This window comes from Trichosurus vulpecula, chromosome 4 (assembly GCF_011100635.1).
Source record: "Trichosurus vulpecula isolate mTriVul1 chromosome 4, mTriVul1.pri, whole genome shotgun sequence".
In the NCBI taxonomy this organism is placed as follows: domain Eukaryota; kingdom Metazoa; phylum Chordata; class Mammalia; order Diprotodontia; family Phalangeridae; genus Trichosurus; species Trichosurus vulpecula.
Window position 1 is genome coordinate 313938615 of NC_050576.1, and position 16956 is coordinate 313955570.

Sequence of the window (16956 nt, forward strand, 5' to 3'; positions counted from 1 at the left end):
GTAAGAGCAATATTTTTTTTATGAATGACTTTGAATGAATAAGTTACTTTGACTATTATAAATACCCAAATTAACTATGAAGGACATGTAAAAAAAAAGATGCTATCTACATCCAGAGAAAGAACTGATAAAAAGAATTCTGTATGCAATCATTTTACATTATTGTAATATAATTACAATTAAATTGTTGGGGAGGGTGGAAAAAATGAGGGAAAAAAAGAAATTTACATGATAATTCTGTTGTATATTTGAAAGGTATAGCAAGTTGTGCATACTAGATTTGCAGTTTCTTGCACAATTATCTTTATTATTATGGTATGTTATGGAAATGCTTGTTTTATTTCATAAGTTTAAAATGAAATAGGAAAAGAAAGGGTAAATGAATCACAGGAAATAATAGAAAATAAAATTATAAAAGTTACCTCAATATATCCCTTTCAGACCTAGATACATTCAGCCAAAAAAAAAATAAAATAAAGGACATGAATTGAATTTAGAAAATGTAGTTATGACAGAACTGATAATAACCGAATCAGAGTAAGGAGAAAGGAGTTTAAATATTTCTCAATTGACCTAAACTAAGGCATTAAAAACCTCCAAAAGATGCAGAACAAGAGAATTATTAAACACTTTCTTTACTAACCAAAGAACAACACAAGCTATGTTAAAGAAAAAAATGTATCCAGGGAACAAAAGATTAAAAATAAATCAAAGATTAAATAATTTGATTCTAAAGAACTGGTCAGAGAAATGATAGATTAATTCCTTAATGATGATTACACTGAGAAAAGATATCAAAGTCTTGGAGATTCAACCAAAGCAGTCCTCAGGGTGAAATGAATATATATCCAAACACTATTGGAGAAAGAGCAGATCAACAAACTAAGCAATTATCTAAAAAACCAAACCAAAACAAAAAACCTTACGTAAACATCAATTAAAAAAAAAACAACTAAATAGGAATCCTGAAAATCAAGAGAGAGATTAAAAATTTGGAAGCAATGAATGACTGAGTTAAAAAATAAAAGCACCATTTTTAAAAGAATAAACCATTTCCTAATATTAGTAAAAAGGCTACAACATATCACAATTCAAACTCTGACTTTATTTGATTTATTACAGGAATACAGGGTTGACTTACTAGGAGAAAAACTATAAATTTAAGGTGGTGCAGTGGATAAAGTGTCAGCCCTGCAGTCAGGAAGACCTGAAGTCATATCCAGTCTCAGACACTTTACTAGCTTTATAATCTTGGGCAAGTCACTTAACCCTGTTTGTCTGAGTTTCCTCATCTGTAAAGTGAGCAAAAAGAAATGGCAAACCACTCCAGTATCTTTGCCAAGAATACTCCTAATGGGGTTGTATTAGGAGGGCAGAGTTTATAATTTCAAAGAGGATCATATATATGTCTGAAAGGTTCAGAATCGCTGGATATAAGAAATTCTCAAGATAAGAGGCAGAAGAATCAAAGCATATATTTAGGCTCCACAGTAACCAACCCATGAACCAGCATCCCCATTTTGACATATTGATCAAAAGCTTCCAGGCCCAATAAGTACGCCGCACAAGAGTAACCAGGAGGCCACAGAGAAGCATGATGGTGTACAGCAAAATCATATACATGCTTCCCCTCTATGGTAAAAAGATTACCCACTGGCCTCAAGTCCTTGTTCAGCTTCTTCCCGTAGGTCAGCTCTGCTACCGGCGGCTCCGGCTCCGGCTCCGGCTCCGGCTCCGGCTCCGGCTCCGGCTCCGGCTCCGGCTCCGGCTCCGGCTCCGGCTCCGGCTCCGGCTCCGGCTGTAGCTATAGCTATAGCAGCCTCTGGCTCCAGCGGAAGTTGTTTTTAACCATCTGGCTTCTGCGGGGGTGTAAGGTACGCCGGGGAAAGCACAGGTTCTTTCAATCTGCTTAAGCAAGGTGAAGGGGTTGACCGGGAAAGCACAGGTTCTTTCGATCAGCTTAAGCAAGGCAAGCAAGGTGAAGGGGCCGACAAGCTTACTCCAATCCAACATACAAACAGCATTCAGTTCAGGGGAAAAAGCCAAACTAGTCAAGGGCACTTGTTGACTAAGTGCTAAGGAGCCCATTTTTGGTTACCAACACAGGGGTCACAAAGAATCAGACACAGCTGAGAATGCAGAAAAGGCTTTTGATAACGTACAACATTCATTTCTATAAAAAACAAAATGTAGAAAACATAAGAACAAATGGATCTTTCCTTAACCTGACAACCTGTATACATTTAAAACCAAGAGTCGGCATTATATGTTAACTGGAATAAACTAGAATCCTTCCCAGTAGGTTTAGGAGTGAAACAAAAATGTCCAATGTTGCCTCTTGTATTTGACATATGACCAAAAATTCTGGCTAAAGCAATAAGAGAATGGAAAAAATGGAAGTAAACAGAGTTAAAGAAGAAACAAAATATACTTAGAAGAACCTTGGAAAGTCAACAAAAGGACTAGTTGAAAAACTGGTAACTTCAATAAAGTTACAAAATATTAAACAAATCCACAAAAAATCACCAGCATTTCTATATAATACCAATAATACTCACCAAGAAGAGATAGAAAGGGAAATTGTAGGTAAACAACTACAGAATGTATAAAATACTACTACTGAGATAGATACAAGATCTATACAAATACAAGTACAAACCATATGTATTTCTGCAATACAGACCTAAATTATTTGAGAAATACTAATTGTTTATGGGTAAGTCATGCCAACATAATAAAAAAAGACAAAATTATTTGCATAAATTTGCTCATCTGTGCTATACTAATTGTCAACTGGACCAAACTTCTTGGCCTGTGGAGGCCGAAGCCAAACAGACAGAGCAGTCAAGAATAACTATGCAGAGACTACGACAAAAGTTTTCTATATTCTATATATTTTCTATAGTGAGGGAAACAGCTTGCAAGCAAGGAGGAAAACTAGACACATGTCTCCTCCCTCTGCCCCTGTGGGGAACCTGCTTTAGTGTAGGCAAATCTCAATACATATATCAATGGCTGCACAGTGAGCTGTAGCCCTCACAATGAGGAGTTAACAGCAACAAGCCAAATTTGATTCATAGCAGGGCTTCATGACCAGAACACGGGTACTGCAGGTGCTTGTCCAAGCTCAGAGATCACCTTGTGCTGGTCAAAGCAATATAACAATTACATGAAACAATTCTGGGATTTTGTTGTGGCTGAGTTCATTCCAAGGATGAGGGCAAAGGATTGCTGTTATGCCAAGCTCGGGGCACAGCTTCCTTGCTGGGCCTTAGCTCTGGAAAACAGGGTGTCTCCTAATAGTACTTTGACATAATCAAACTATCAAAAGATTACTTTACAGAGCTAGAAAAAAAATCATATGGAGGTACAAAATTTATTGATTTAAAAGGCCAAGATACATCAAAAGTTCTCAGGATGTACCACAGAGGAGATTCTCAGTCATTCATGGGCTAGACTAGATGGTCTTTGAGGTTCATTATAGATCTGATATTCTGTGATTTTGTGACCTGTGTGTAAATATTGGTAACCTTATTTTTTGTGGGTTTTTTTGATGAAATGAAAGTGCTATTTATTTAACATACAAGTGTAGAATAGTTTTTGAGAAATCATATGAATTTTAAATTTGTAAACATAGTCATCATAATCTTAGTGGACTAAGGCATCCGTATCATTTGAATGGGAAAATGACCAAAATAGAGAAATGAATATTTTTGATAAGACTTCAATAAATGGAAAGATTTTAAATTGATAACTTTAAAATATTCGAGTGAGTAAATAGACACTATTTATTATTTTCAGGATTCTTATGTTAAGATCAACTCAAAAAGAAAATATTAATGTGATTTCAATCTAATATCTGTGTCATTATTACCCTGGATATTATCATAATTATATATTTTAGTGTGATGTTGCATAAATAGAATAAATAAAAAATAAACCTATAAAAGACTATCATGAGGTTTTAGTTATGCTTGATAGTAGCAATAGAGTACATAGAACACATCAGAATACTTCATTTCAAGACTATTAAACTACATAGTCTAACATTCTAGCATATTCATGTTTTATGAAAAAAGTTATAGATCTGTCAATATCATATATAGACATAGCCTACTCAAACTGTCTCTATATATTAGTGAATTTCAGAATATGTGTAGTTATATAACACAAAAAAATTGAAATGAACACTTATTAAACCTACTTGGATAACTTTTCTGATCTTTTACGTAATAAGATTTCACCTATAAGCTGTTGTACAACTGCCTTGTTAAATTTATATAATCTTATGAATGGTTATACATTTAAACAACTAATCATTGCTAAAGACCATGTTTGCACTAATAACCATAGACAGTGAACACCTACTAGACATTTAAGACAATAATTCTATTGAATTTTTTTAGCCCTTTTAAGGTTTTTATGGCTATATTCTGGACTGTCAATATGTGTTAAGATAGTTAAAATTCAGAAGTACACATGGATTGAGCACATTTTTAATTTCCTATAAGAAGCCTTCCCCAATTGATAGCTTTAATGAATGACCATTTTGAAACAATAGGATCTAATTTTGTTAAACAGATAAAATATAGCCTTCACAATAGAACCACAAATACCATACTGATTAATGGATTTGCTAATAGCTATTCTTTCATTAGGGGCAGTCTTCCAATTTGGTTTTTGGTATATAGAGAGTGAATGGGTCTTAATGAATTTCTCCAAGGTAAACAAGTATGTACTCTTATGAAGTTAAGTGTGCTAGAAAATGTCTTAAACTTAGGAGTCAGGAGATCCAAATTAATAACATAATTCATTATGGTAGGATAGCAGTTTTTTGACAGTCTTTCTTACTCTGACACAAGTTCCTGCCCACACTCCTTCAGCCTCAGTTTCTCTAGCAACTTCCCTGGTGAAACGTTCCCCTCTCCCCGCCAAACACACACACACAGAACCTGATTGACCCAAGCCATGAGGACTCTCAGACTATTTGGGGGGTCAGGGAGAAGGTGAAAGATGTTCTCTGACTCATGAAGGACTTACTTCATCCCAACACCCAACGTGAACTAAGAGGGTTGCTGGTTGGCTTTGGTGTCATGTCTACAAAATTTGGAATAGTAGGATGGTTGGGACAAGATAACCTCGGGGCTTACATCACAGTTGGTTGAAGGAAGAGCCCTCAAATATGGAGGAGGATAGTATGCACAGCTGGAAAAAACAGTGCAGCCCCACCCCACCCCCATCCCCCAGGCTCCCAAGCTCTCCTGAATGTGTATAGGCTCTGTGGCTCCCACTCAGGCAGATGGATTAGCTTGGGTGGGTGCTGAGGGAAGCTGCCCAGGAGGATAAAGAAAGTGCAAAGGCCAGCATTCCATGGTTATTGTTGACTGTACTGCATAAATTGGACTACCATTGGAGTCAGACTGAAAGTAAACTAGGTCAGCTCATTCAGTAACTAAAGACAGAGCTCCGGGTTTTAAGAGGCCAAACAATGAAAGCTGAGTGGTAATGAGTGCAGCTGATAGCCAAACAAAATGAAGAGATCTCTCCAGATAAGGGTGGGGAATGAAGAAACCCAACCAGGAACCCACCCTAAGGTGTCTGACCCAGATAGAGAAGGGGAACAGACTTTGCAGAGACTAGGGAAACCCCCAGATAGGGTCACAAAGAATTAAACAAGACTGAAACAGCAGAACAGGGAATTAGCCCCAGAAGCAAGATAGCCTCAGGCTTACTCTAGCACTGCTTTAAGAAGGACTGCATCTCCCTGCCAGGAGGAAACAAACTGTGAGTGCACTCTCCACCCAAGAGAGATGTTGTTTAGAGGTGGTCCAATAGAAACTTGAGGAGTCCTTGTAACAATAGCTTCTCAGGGTGTGGTCTGAAGTAATTAAAGCTGAAAGATTCTCTGATTTAGACTTACCAAGTCTGCAGGAAGTGTGGATAACCTTTTTCAGAGCCAGCTAAATATGTTATACACTCCACATGGAATATACTCTTTGTCCCTTTTTTGGTGGCTGAGATCTGGAGTTATTCACACTTGGCCTTTTAACGATAAATATTCCTTGCAGCTGTCTTGTCCATGGGGATCTTCAAAGGAGGGGGTAAGGTTCCTAAAGAAAATGGGTTTGATAGGTTGGATTTCTTTAGTATGCCAGTCCCAGGACTGTGGCATTCTATGCTATGTCTCTGAGGCAATTGATCCTGACCTCTGGGTGAAGCCCCACCAGAACGGTTTTAACTTTAGCTTTGAGTGAATGTCAATGTAACTGTTTTTCTTTGGAACAGCAATCCTGAGGATCTTCCCCTCCCGGATTGATTTTTTTTCTTTTTTTCTAATTAAAGGGGCCATCCCTTGACTCACTTCTTAAAGATGCTGATTCACTAAATGGGCATTACCTCACTCTAAGTAAGTACATGAAAAGGCCTTAGCCTAAAAGGTCCAGGTTCTCCTATTGCATCCTGGGTCATCTCCAGTCATCCTGATGAATATCTGGTCACTAGATCCAGATGGCTCTGAAGGAGAAAGTGAGGCAGATGACCTTACAAAGCCCTCCCTCACTTAAATCAAAGTCAACTGCAAGTCATAACATCATTCCCCTGATGCCATGGTCCTCTTCAAAGATGAAGGACAAACACACAACACACTTTAGCTATTGGTTTCCCCAACTATGTAACTGTACAGGTGTTAGCTGATCAATTGGTGAAATTTGAACAGAATGTTGGCTTGAGCAAGTACTACTTTCCTGCTAGGTGGACAAAAAGGTAGGACACCATCCCCAGGAGGAAGCTTTGATTATGGCTCCTAAAACATGGGAACAAGAAGAAAGTAATTGATGGCCAACCCACCGGGTATACTTGTATAACTGTACGGGGTAATTAAGCACCAGGGCATTAGACACCCTTGTGTCCCACCCAAGCCTGAAGTATCTTCCAAAGCCTCTGCTCCATTTGGATCATTTAGAGAAGACCACAAAGGGCAGTCCAAGGAGACAAGGGGTACTATGGGCTCAGTATTTGTACACAATCTTTCAGCAATCTATAGGCATTTTTCTGTGGGAAGGACCAAATGAAAACCCATGTAGTTAAAACTATACAATACCAGGTCCCCAGGGGAGTGAAAGGTATTTGTTCTTAGTGGTGGAGATAAGGAAGCTAGAGTACTTCCTTATACCAAATCTCCTTACAATAAAGTGATGCTGCCCCAGAAGGGCTCCTTTATCCAGTGGTTTCTTGGATCCATTCTCAGCCTTTACCTTAGAAGAATGAACTGTTTGGGGATATAGCTTTGGCAGATCCTCTCTGGTCTTTCCTCAGACTCAAAGTTCTTGTCTTCTCAGAGGGCTCTATATATTCTGGAGAATAGCTGAGGTCACCCTCAATTGACAGATTTCCTTTTCTTTAGAATGATTCAGAGATCTCCTTCCCAAAAAAGTTTTGGAGACCATGGGGTGGTATTATTGGGAGACATCTTCCTTTCCAATAGCACAGGGTAGATGAAACTGTTGCTGCATAACCATGGGAGTCGGGGAATGTATATACCTGAAAGAAAAGAGATCCTTTAGTTAACTTAGTAATTCTGAGTCAATGGATGAGGATGAGGGAGAATCCTTATTTAGTCATTGTGGAAGACCAAGGCAACTGTTCCACAGAGGTCTGGAAGGAGGTAAAAATTTTGTATGTTTCTCCTGATAAAGCACTCAGTGAAGGAGATGTTTTGGTAAATGTTCCAGGGAGTACTGGAACTTAGATCCTTAAACTTAGATCCTGAAATAGTTTTAATACAAAAGGCCTCTGATCTCTTGACCACTTTACTTCAGATGACCTTGATGCAGGACGAATGACTGTGGATTTTGTCAGAACTGTTCATGCACAAGCCCTGATGTTCCAGGAGCTACTCCTGATCATCGTTGCCACCTTACATCAGGAGAAGAGATCACTTCTTCTGTTGCTTTGATATTCTTGGTGCTGCTCCAGTTCATCATCACCACTTTGCATCAGGACACCCACTGTGAATTTCAAAGATCACTTATCACACAGACCAACATGTGAGATTCTAAAACTTTGTCTTTTTGAAAGAGGAAGGTAAGGCTTAGGAATTCTGGCTTTTGTATTTCTTCATATTTTTTTTTGTATCTTTTGTTTTTGCTTTGTTTCACATTCTCCATTTTTCCTCCCTTAGTACTAGCCATGACAGGAAGACTGTCTAGTTATTTAAATGATGAAAGCTCCTTTGGAATATCATCAGGATTGTGCCACCAAGGAGTAGTGTGCATAGGACAGCAGTTTCTTGAAACAGCTGTCCTTACCCTGACACAGCTCCTTCTCTACAAACAACTCCCACACAACTTCTTTTGGCCCAAGTTTCCCTAGTGGCTTCCTGTTGAAGACTCCTCCCCCCAACAAAACCAGATTAGCCCTAGCTTCTCTGACATATCTTTATTGCATAGGGCCAATAAAAGGCCCAAATCATGAGGACTCAATACCACTCAGATTTGATGAGTGCCTGATACCACACAAATCATTACATCCTGATAACTGCCCTTCACTGTGTTAGTGCAAAGTAAATCTCCTCCTTGCTTAAATTTTCAATGACTCACAAGTGCCTCTCTTTTCATCCCAATGTCAAACCTGAACTAAGAGGATACTGGCTTTAGACCCATACCTGCAACAATGAGTTATTTGATAGTTGTGAACTAGTATTATTGGAGGCTTCACAGGTACATCCAGATGCAAAGACTGGATATACATTGCTCAGTGACACTGAAGAGGCCATCGTATTGATGTATGGGTTGGAATGGATAATCTCAGAGGTGTCTAGAAATTCTGTGAATCTGTGATCTTGAGCTAAAATAAGGTATTTGAGGTCATAGGATTAATTTACATAATGCAATAGTTGTAGCTCTTTGCCCCATATTCTTGGTCATCTTAGCCACCCTCATTTTCAGCCAATTCTAAGAGCATGTACTTCAACTTAATCAGCAGTGTCAAAAACTACTCCAAGCACATGCCTCACTAGTCTTGTCATATGCATTATGCTTGTTAAAAAAAAAAAAGCATAGAACATCTTTACTTCAACTTACCTGAGACAGTGATTCCTAGCACTTATTTTCATTTTACCTGAAATGGAATCATTTTTTTACTTAATGGAACTAAATTTGAACATGTTTCCTTTTTTATTGTCAAAAATAAAGTGGGTAAAGATGGTTTTCTCTCACAGCTGTCACGCAAACAGGGACTGCATCAGTGAGGTAAGGTACATTCTGGGTTTCATGCAGGAATGAATAAATGAGGGGAAAAAGTATTTATTTATCAAGTGCATACTATGAAAAAACTGTGAGGAGACTGGGTGTGGCACTAAGAAGGAACATAAGCTTCAGAAGACCACAAAAGAAGCAGTTTATTACTCAAAGGAATACAAGTGTGCTATTCCACTATCACTACAGTCCCACAGAAACAAAATACTGACCAAGGTATATAGTGGGATACGTACCATAATGCAGAGCTCAGATCTCTGAGTCCCTTCCCTTGTATAAATATAATTGCTGGGCAAGATTTACAGGTACTAAGTAGAAAGAGGACCTGAAGGGCAGTCAATCACCAACTGATCTAGAATTGAAAACCCCTTCCCACCTCACTTTATCAACCCCAAGGGCACTGTGATAGGAAAAATTTGCTAACCTTGAATACCTGAATTAGATGAAATTTGATAAGCTAATTATAATCACGAGAGATTTGCATTCATTACCTTAGTGAAGTTGATTAAACCAAAAGTACATGCACAGGAACTTTCTGTTACAAGCAGACCAATCAGTGATCAAATATGGAGTCCCTTCTGTCATCTAAAGCCTAGCAATAGACCTCCTCAAAAACCAACCAAACAAAAACCAAATGACACTATCCTAAACATAAAGGCAGCTGGGTGGTATAGTGGATAGAGTGCAGGGCTTAGAGTCAGGAAGATCTGAAATTCAAATCCGGCCTCCAATATTTACTGGTTGTGTGACCCTGGGCAAGTTACTTAACTTCTGTTTGCCTCAGTTTCCTCAGCTGTAAAAAGGAGATAATAATAGCACCCACTTCCCAGAGTTTTTATAAAGATCAAATGATATAATTTTTTAAAAGCACTTGGCACATACCTGGCACTATATAAATGCTTATTCCCTCCTTCAGTCCCTCCCTACATACTGGGGTTACAAAAAGAAAAGTAAAAACAGGTCCCTTTTCTCAAGAAATTCATATTTTATTTGGGCAGAACAACACATAAAGGAGGTTTTAGCTGCAAATCACATGGAAAGCCCGAGGGATTCTTAGAGTATAGCAACAAATTATAGGATAATTAGCCTTTCTAAATACAGTGCCATACCTTTTTCTGATATTGAACCATTGACAGTGTCAAGGTCTTTGGTGTCCAGAAATTTCTTTTCCAGGGCTTCAGGATATCTGGATGCTGAGGAGACAGGGGCTGCACCACCTGCAAAGGAAACTGACAGGTCATGTTTCCATAAATTTTGCTCCTCTAGACAATGACTTCAGGGGCCAAGATAATGCAGGATCAGTGTTCCTGGGAGAACACTATGCTTGGGCATCTTGGGCTTACAAGACTATCAGCAGAAGTTGGTATGGGTGTTGTCATAGTTTACAAAGAATAAAAATTGTGAAATCTGCTAACCATGGGTATTCTGCATTCCACCCTCACACCACCACCCCCCCCACCCGCCACTGTCTTAGCTGCACTCTTTTTCTTTTCCTATATTCTTTCACCTGGTGATCTCATTAGCTCCTGCTGATTCAATTATCATCTCTATGCAGATGATTCTCAGATCTATTCATCCAAACCTCTCTCCTGACCTTCAGTTTTGCATCTCCAACTGAAAGATGTTCAACTTGCATGACCTAAAGACATCTTATACTCAACATATGCAGAAAAGAACCCATTAACTCCTCTCCCTCTCAAACCACCACCATTTTCCCTGCCACCCGGCTTAAAGTCTAGGTGTTAGCCTCAGCTCCTGCCTTCTGCATATGATAGTGACTTGAAGGGGCCTGTTTATTCTCAATTCACAATCACTCATATATACCTACATTTTTCTTCTGACATAGCCACCACCTTAACTCCTCTTTTTGTCTCCCCAGTGCTTAGCATAGTGCCTGGAACACAGCATGTGCTTGCTAAATATTTGATTGATTGATTGATTGGTGCAGAGCAGATACTTAGCACTACTTATAGGTACTATTGAATAGTCATCTGGTTGATCTCCACTCAACAGTTTCTTGGATCCATTTGTTTTCAGTGGAACTTCTACAACCTTTCCTTGTTCTATCCTTTCTGAAACATATCCCAGACTTTAAGGATTCTGCCCCCTAGGAAGATTCTATACAACCTTCTGAAACAGGTCAGCTCCCCCTTAATTTTTCCTTTCCTCAGGGCTGATTCAGACAACTCTTTCCTAGAAATGGTTAGGGACAACAAATGGTTTAATAATTGTATTTTTTTTCTTCTTAATAACATAGAAATAGTAGGGAGGCAACATTATTTTTTTTATAATCATGGTGACCTGGGCTTTACTTGGAATAAAAAGGATTCTTTAGCTAATCCAGAGTTAATCTTGAGTCCCTGAATGAAAATAAAAGGGAGTCTTCATTCAATGCCCACAGAGGAAAGGATCAACTTCTCAGAAGAGGACTCTAAAGGGGCCAGAATTTACTACTGTCACCCTGATGAGGTTCCAAAGGACAGGAAAGTTTTTATTCTCCTGTCATCTTAGAGACAGTGGAGGAAGGAATAGTCATAGTTTTTGTTCTCCTAGATGTGAAGCAGGGTCTAGTCCTGGGTGCTTACTCCATAAGCTTTTACTCAGTTCAACTGAATAAAAATGAATTTAGCTCTACTATATTCAAGAAAACATTTTAGGCACACATGTGATTAGACTAATTTGTAAACAAATCCAACTGACTGTTTTTTCATTGAAATCAGATTCTGCAAATGAGGATTTTGCCTAGTCAGAAGTTAGAATTTCTTGGGTACATTCTCTATTTAAAGCTTCAGGCAGTGGGTAGGGGGTAGAGGGTACCTTTAATGCTTTAAAGCAGGCATTTTACAAATTACTCTCCAGAAGACTAAGAGAGTGAAGGAATTTAATACAAACCCCTCATTTTGTTCAACAACATTCAGCAAACATTCTTTTACGCACTGGGAGAAAAAAAAAAACAACTCAAAAAATGTTATCCAAGATATTCTTGGTATTAGGTGCTAACTCAGCTACACTTAATGACAAGGAATCATATTTTATTTATTACACATTAGCTTATATTCTCCCCCCTTTTCTGGTAATTCTTTCGAAAGTCAGTGATTATTTTGGACTTGTTGACCAATCTTTTCCCCATTACTGAATAAGAAAGGTTACAGTACCCTAGATATTTATTATTTTCTTCTACCACACACCCTATCATTTTTTGCTAAGCAATGTCAAATATCAATTTAATGAGAATCTTGTTACTGGAGGCTTTGGTTTGACCCAGAAGCTGCATTCCACCAATTAGAGTACTATATTTGCAAAAAAAAGAAATTCATGTACACACGAACAAATGTAATTGAAACTGCAACAGCATAAAAACAAGTCTGCTATGCTCAATTCCATAAAGTTGCCATTGTTGATATGTTCAGGAAAATAAAATAAATGGTTTTATTCTGTTTAAAAAAGACTTCTTCCTAATATGCTCATAGGCAATATGCTCATAGGAATTTTGTTTTATCTAAAAGATCATTTGTGAGGGAAAAACATATATATGAACTATTTTACTGTTTTTCTTATAAAAATATATTACATCTAAAATTAATAAAATCTGTCACTGGTATCTCCTACACAAAACCATTTTCCATAGTCCTCCTTTAATTTCAAGACCCTCTCTACTCTCTTTTTCCCACGATAGTGCTTCTCCTCATGTATTTTATCCAGACAACAGTTTAGCCTACAGTGATTGAGGATAATTTAGCTAGTAGAAATAGAGTGCAGTAAATTTCCAAAGCATTTTTGCAGCAAAATGCACATTTCCAATTTCAAATTCCAGTAAGATAAAATAAAGCCCCTAGTGCTCTTTTCTGAATGGCCTGTGTAACATCATTTGTGTGTCCTCTTGTCTCCACCAGTAGAAAGTATGACCTGCAGTTCTATATAACGTTGCTTTTTGAGACCATTGTATCTCACTCCCAGGCTTTTTAAAAGAACATTAGGAGTCAGGAACATATCTGAAAGAAATTTAAGTGCCTATAAATCTCAAAACATAGTTTTGGTTAAAATTAAAGTTTTCTGAATGTGAGTACTTCTGAAAAGATTAAATTTAAAGTCACTAGCTACAACTAAAGAGTATATTTGACTGATATCCAGAGAAGATCATTAAAGGGAAAAATTAACAGTTGTTCTGTTAAAGAGTGGAGCTTTCTCCAAAGTACAGAAAATCAAAATATGCAATATCTTTTATATGAAAAGAGAATATGCGACATTCCAGAGTCCGATGTACTACACTGTAAACATATGGTTTTGCTCATGTCTGTTTTAATGTATTTTAAGTCACTTGTCCTTTCTCGTAACAACTGAAATGGAAAACTAGTCACTTTTCTCTCTACACTGTTTGCCTAACTCTGGATTTTCTCTTCAATGTCAAAGAAACCTGTTTACCCTTGAAGTTCCTTCTACCCTGGACTTTTCACAGTGGAAATACCCTTTGTCCTTCAGCTCCTTCCTCAGATTTGCTACTTCCTCTCTGAATCTACAGGCCAGGCATATCTTCATTTCATTCCAGGCCACATTCCTAACTCTCCAAACTTTTTAAAATTTTTTTACCATACTCCTGCTGAGATATTTCTTATTCCCCCTCCTTTTTTCTTCCTTTTATGTGTTGCCTTCTGCTGTTAGAAGGTAAGCTCCTCAAGGGCAAGGACTATATGTTTCTTGAATTTATATTCCAAGAACTTAGAACAATGCTTGACACAATGCTAATTGGCTTGATTTGGTTTGACTTTACAGAGTAGAATTAATTCTGGCATTGGAAGCATTAGTGAGTCACCCAGTGAGTTCCAGTCCCCCTGACCACTCCAACCCTTCTAGTAGTTTATATAAGTAGTTTATAAGTGTCAGTATATAACAGGAAGTAAAATTGCAAAGAGGAAGCTAGAAGTCCCTTACAAACTGTTCCATAGATTAAAGGAGCATAATTTGCAAACTACCATATATGAACTAAACATTGCATCCTCTTATTATGTGCTAAATCAGGATAAGCCTTGCTATCAGGAACTTTTTGTCCTATGATCTGAAAATCTTAGACAAGCTCAAGGCATTTTCACCAAAAGGAGCTGAACAACAAATGTTGCTGATAAGTTTGAGATAATATGTTAATGAAGTAACCCAAGGTGGCCTGGATAAGAGTCTGTCCCCCCCATATAAAAATGAAACTTCAAACTTATGCCCCTGAGACTTCTTCCTTTTCCATTTGGGTATATGCTGCCAAGTTGCTCACAACTCCAACCTACTGTTATTTGAGTGACTCTCCCGGTTTCCCCCTGCCCCATTTATTTCCCCATATTGCCTGCCTTCTTCTACCACCTCATCTTTGTCCCCATGCCATCTACCTCTATACCTAACCTCTTTGCACCATTCTTTGTGCATTTTCTGTGCAATTTGTCCCTGTACCCTCCATGGCTTATTCAACTATGATTTAAGCATTAATTCCTACTGCCCTCATGATCTTTCCTTGTGAGTAGCAAAGAACTGGGCTTGCCTGTCCCCATCTCATACTTCCATAATTTAATTAGCAATTGACCCTCTGTTAAAGCAAGTTCATTCACTCACATACTGTAGGCAAAGATAAAGGATGATGTTTTTTTAACTAACAAAAGTGAGGGAAGTAGAAAAACCAGAGAAATTATAAGCTCATAGCTATGATCAATCAAACCATGAACTAACACATTTTTTTTAAATCTATCAAGCATTAAAAAAAAGTAGTCCTTGTCCCCAAGGAGCTTACATTCCATCCAAGGAAACAATATGAACACATATAAGTATATACAAAATAAATAAAGGGTAATTTCGTAGAGGGAAACTTGAAGCTGGGGGATCATGATAGGCCTTATGCAGGAAATGAGAGCTGAAGTAAGCTTTGAGAGAAATTAGGTCTTCCTAAAAGGTGGAGGTGAAGATAGAGTACATCATTATAGGTAGGGGGGATATGATGAGCAAAAGCAAAGAAATAGGTGATGGAATATTATGTGTGAAGAACAGTAAGAAGGCTAGTTTGACAGGACCAAGGGGTGTGTGTGTGTGTGTGTGTGTGTGTGTGTGTGTGACGTAGAGAAAAAAATTGTTGTGTTTGTCCTTTATTCTCAAAGAGGACCATAACATCAGGGAGATGGTGACCTGACTTGCAGATGACTTTGATTTAAGTGAGGGAGGGCTGAAAGAAAAAAAAATTAATACTACAAAGGCAGTTGGATTCAAGTTATGAAAGACTTTAAATGACAAACAGAGGGGTTTTTATTTAATCTTAGATCTTATTTAATCTTAGATTTTATTTAATCTTAGATTTTATTTATTCTTTAATCTAGCCAATGGAGTACATTGAGGGAGGAGAATGACATGTTCCCCACCAAAATCCTATGCTTTAATAATATCACTTTGATAACTATGGGGAAGATGGGTTGAAAAAGTCAGAGACTTAAGGAAATGTATCAGTAAGGCAAAATTCAGGATATCAATGGTGACCATGAATATTCCTGTATAGTTTGGAATCGCAAAACATAAGAGACTCTCTGTATGGAAGAGAGAAGAAGTAAAACATTTATTCAGACACTTGAGGATCAAGTCCCAAAACCAATAATTCCAATTTGACATAGCAACAATTGTATCCCAAAACCAGTAAGTCCACTTCAATGCAACAGTAAGGAAATTAAAACACAAAATCGAAGCAAGGAGCTAAACCATCCTGTAACCTTCCCCTCTGCTAGGGCCTTCACAGAAACACTCACCCAGGAATCCTAACTGTCTGCTTGCCTGAGTCCTCTCCTCCTGCAGTTCTGAGAGCCCTTGCAGTTCTCTCTCTCTCTGTCTCTGTGTCTCTCCATCTCTCCATCTCTGTGTTTCTGCAGTCCTCTCTCTCAGCTCTCCACCTCTCCTCTTTCTGTCTCTTCCATTCCTCTGTTTCTGAGCATAATAGCTACTTTCAGGAGATATACCTTTCTTAGGGCCTGAGGGCTTTATCCCTAATCAGCAAAAGGGTGTGAGCCTGGGGCTTGATACCTAGTCAGCAAACAGGTGCGGACTTTCTTACAAACAAGCCTCTCCTAATCAAGCTTCCCTTAACTAGCTCCCTATTAAATGGGCAGGGAAGATCTTTAAGCACATTAACACCAAAGGAAAGGAAACTAATAATAATGTCATTGTACTACTACAAGAAAGATGTGATGAATGTGTGAATTAAGATGGTGGCCATGTGCATGGAAACAAAGGGATAGATGAAACAAATATTGTAAAGGTAGCCTCTAAAAAGAATTGAAAGCAAATTGGAAACAATATGAGGAAGACTAAGGAGATGAAGATGACTACGAGGATATGAAAACTGGCACCTATAAGGTAGTGGAAGTAGGGTAGAGGTAGGTAGAGGAGATAGAAGAGTAGGAAAATTGGGGAGAAAATTGGGTTTTGGACAAATTGGGTTTCATGTGCCTATTGAAATGTTTATATCTGTATATAACTATACCTATATCTATATGTATATCCATTATGTAATATCTTGTTACAATAATTAGCTGATTTCAAGCCAATGGGAAAAGAGGATATCCCTAATGCTCCATGTGGTTCCTTCTTTTCTGATATAGGGACTTCATTTCAAAACAAGTATTTATTAGGTGGTTACCATATATCAGGCACTGTGTTAAGTACTGGGGATACAAAAAAAGGCATAATC

General features: G+C 38.0%; 1 pseudogene; it reads right to left on the reverse strand.

The window, feature by feature from the left end:
• LOC118847173 overlaps positions 1-11143 on the reverse strand; it is a 52190-nt pseudogene extending 41047 nt beyond the window's left edge.
• Between the last annotated feature and the right edge of the window lie 5813 nt (positions 11144-16956).